The sequence below is a fragment of the Phascolarctos cinereus genome, unplaced genomic scaffold (assembly GCF_003287225.1).
Source record: "Phascolarctos cinereus isolate Bilbo 61053 unplaced genomic scaffold, phaCin_HiC Scaffold_3;HRSCAF=262, whole genome shotgun sequence".
Taxonomy (NCBI): Eukaryota; Metazoa; Chordata; class Mammalia; order Diprotodontia; family Phascolarctidae; genus Phascolarctos; species Phascolarctos cinereus.
This window is the reverse complement of record NW_027555736.1, coordinates 65,518,362-65,522,162: the sequence shown is the minus strand read 5'-3', so window position 1 is coordinate 65,522,162 and position 3,801 is coordinate 65,518,362.

Below are 3,801 nucleotides of genomic sequence, written 5' to 3'. Positions count from 1 at the left end.
GTTCAACCAATTAATCCATGTATATTTATTATGACTAATTGCCCAATTGTTCTAGTTACTGATGATAAAAAGACAACAGCAAAGAGCCCTACCATCAAGGAAAGCATATTTCATCAGTGGAAATGCTTACACATACATATAAATTATGTGTGTGTATGTGTGTAAATTACAAGTTAATTTCAGTAGAAGAAAGAAATGAGAAATGGAATGTTTTGCCCAAGAAGCCTAGAAAGGCTAGCTAAAACCAGAGTATGAAGGCCTTTATATCACCATCTGAGACGTTTGTATTTTATCCTACAGACATTAAGGAGATACTGAATTTTTTTGAGTAGTGTAGTTATATAGTCAGACCACTACTTTGGGAATCTAATCTGATAGTTGTTTTTAGAATTAATTGGAGAAGGAAGAAACTCAAGGTATAGAGAAGAATTTGGAAGTCGTTATAATAATAGTCACAGTGAGAGGTTATGAGTGCCCTTTAAGTGGAGAGAAGGGGATGGGTGGGTGAATCATGAAAACAGCATGAGGAAGAGCAGACAAATGATTAGGTAGGAGAAGGGACAGAAAAGTTTTGTATCACTCCAAGATTATGAAATTCTGTGACTGGAAGGATTATGGTACTTTCTATGGAAATAGGTAATTTAGAAAGAGACTTGATGTTGGAAAGAAAGATAAATTCTTTTTTTGGACATATTAAGTTTGAGATGCATATAGGACTTTCTTTTCTAAATGTCTAATAAACACTATATAATATAGGACTAGCACTGAGGAGAAAAATTAAGGCTGTATTTATAGGTCTCTGAATAAAAATGATAGAACCCATGAGAACTAACAAGATTGCCAAGAGAGTATGTTTAGAGAGAAGAGAAGGGGACCCAAGACAAATTCTTCAGTGTTACACATGCTTAGAGGATGGGGCCTAATAAATATTCATCAAAGATATCTGAGAAAGTGTTAGGCAAAAGATTGGATATGCAAATTATTTCATGCTCACCTAATTTGCTTATGGTATCACTCTTTATATTTAAATAATATATACAATTTGACCTTATTTGGGTATGCATGGAAGATGTTGGTCTATGCCTAGTTTCTGCCACACTGTCTTCCAGTTTTTCAACCTGTTCTTATCTCAAAAGCGTGGATCTTCAGGTTTATCAAGTACTAGAGTACTATGGTCATTACTACTATGTTTTATGTACCTAATCTATTATACCAGTCCACCACTCTGTTTATCTGGTACCAGATTGTTTTGATTATTACCACTTTATAAAACAGTTTGAGATCTAGTATAGCTAGGCCACATCTGTTCACATTTTTTCCTACTAATTCCCTTGATATTCTTGACTTTTTGTTCTTCCAGATGAATTTTGTTATTATTTTTTCCTAGCTCTACAAAATTTTTGGTAGTTTGATTGGTATGGCACTGAATACATACAGGTAGAATTTTCATTTTTGTTATATTGGCTTGAACTACACACGAGCAATTAATATTTTCCAGTTCTTTGTTTCCGATTTTATGTGTAGAAGTGTTTTGTAATTGTGTTTGTATAGTTTCTGGATTTGTCTTGGCAGATAGACTCCCAAATTTTCTACATTGTCTGTAGTTATTTAAAATAGAATTTCTCATTCTCTCTTGCTGCTGAACTTGTTAGTAACATAGAGATGCTAGTGATTGATGAGGGTTTATTTTATATCCTGCAACTATGTTAAAGTTATAAACTATTTCAACTAGTTTTTTAGTTGATTCTCTAAGTATACCATCATATCATCTGCAAAAGTGATAGTTTTGTTTTCTCATTGCCTATTCTAAGTCTTTCATTTTTTTCTTTTCTTATTGCCATAGCTAACATTTCTAGTACAATATTGAATAATAATGGTGATAATGACATCCTTGCTTCACCCTTGATCTTATTAGGAAGGCTTCAAGCTTATTCCCATCACAGATAGTACTTGCTGATGGTTTTAGATAGATACTACTTATCATTTTTTTAAAAAGCTTCATTTATTGCTATACTCTCTAGTGTTTTTAATAGGGATGGCTGCTGTATTTTGTCAAAAGCTTTTTCTGAATCTACAGAGATAATCATATGATTTCTGTTGGTTTTGTTATTGATATGGTCAATTATGCTGGTAGTTTTGCTAATATTGAACCAGCCCTGCATTCCTGGTATGAATCCTACCTTTTCATAGTATATGATTCTTGTGATATTTTGCTGTAATCTCCTTGCTTGTATTTTATTTAACATTTTTGCATCAATATTCGTTAGGAAAATTGGTCTATAATTTTCTTTCTCTGTTTCGGCTCTTTTTGGTTTGGGTATCAGTGCCATATTTGTGGTTATAAAAGGAATTTGATAAGACTCCACCTATTTTCCCCAAATATACTAATAAAATTGATTGTTCTTCAAATGCTTGGTAGAATCTACTTATGAATCCCTTTGGCCCTGGGGATTTTTTAGGGAGTTCATTAGTGGCTATTTCAATTTCTTTTTTTCTGTGATATAGTCATTCAAGTATTCTACTTATGCTTCTTTTAATCTGGGTAACCTCTATTTTTGTAAATATTCCTTCCTTCCTTCCTTCCTTCCTTCCTTCCTTCCTTCCTTCCTTCCTTCCTTCCTTCCTTCCTTCCTTCCTTCCTTCCTTCCTTCCTTCCTTCCTTCCTTCCTTCCTCTGTTTATCTATCTGTCTATCTATCTATCTATCTGTCTATCTATCTATCTATCTATCTATCTATCTATCTATCTATCTATCTATCTATCTATCTATCTATCTACCTGTCTGTCTGTCTGTCTGTCTGTCTGTCTATGTATCTATCTATCTATCTATCTATCTATCTATCTGACTAGATCTCTCTCTATCTCACCCATGCTGGAAGTGCAGCAATCACTCACAAACCTAACCTGACTGCTAATCCATTTGGCAGCTTTGAGCCACTCCAATTTTCACCTGGGTTCCTTTGTCCTTCCTTAGGGAGCCTAGTAACATTCCTCACCTCCCACCTAGGGAGTTATCATGTTGGCCCTGGGCTTAATGAGGATACAGGATAAGCCCTACTGCAGCTCACAAATGTCCAGTCCAAATGATCTGCTACCCTCAGCCTTCCTTAATAGCTGGAAACAGAAGAATGCACTATATTGCCTGCCTCAGTTTTAAACAATAGAGATTCTCATACCCAAATGACCTTGTGAAGCAGCATAAGATTGTACTATAATTAACCTAAAGAGTGTTCTAGGCCTAAATAAAAAAAAAAAAAGATGGGAAAAACTATGTTAGCTGTATGAAATGTTAAGGTAATGTCTACCCAGGAGTTTTCAAAGAGTTTGAAGATACAGTAGAGGTATTGACATATGTAATCTGAAGAGGTGCTTTGCACACAGAAGGTTGGTTGAATGATTATAATGAAGAACTACTATCATTTAGCTATTAACCTGTCATATAATAGCTATAAAGGCCATACTACATCTGTTCATTAAAGTAAGTCTTTTAAAATATCACTATTAGCTGACAGTAATAAACTGTATATCTATCTTTTTTATTCAGAATTTATTTTAATTTAATCTGTCAGTTTATTTTCTCCATATATTTGTTTGGACATGAAATTCACTTCCATTGTAGAACTTCCATAGTATTTTTCCTGAAAACAAAACAAAACATCAAATAAGAATCATGTTACTTTCAGCTCTTATATTTTAAAACTTAATATAAATGGTGTATTTTAATATTAGTAGTCTGAAAAAATTGACTTTGAATTTTACCTGAATTCTGTTTTTTTAAATTGTTGTCTTCATTTATATTATT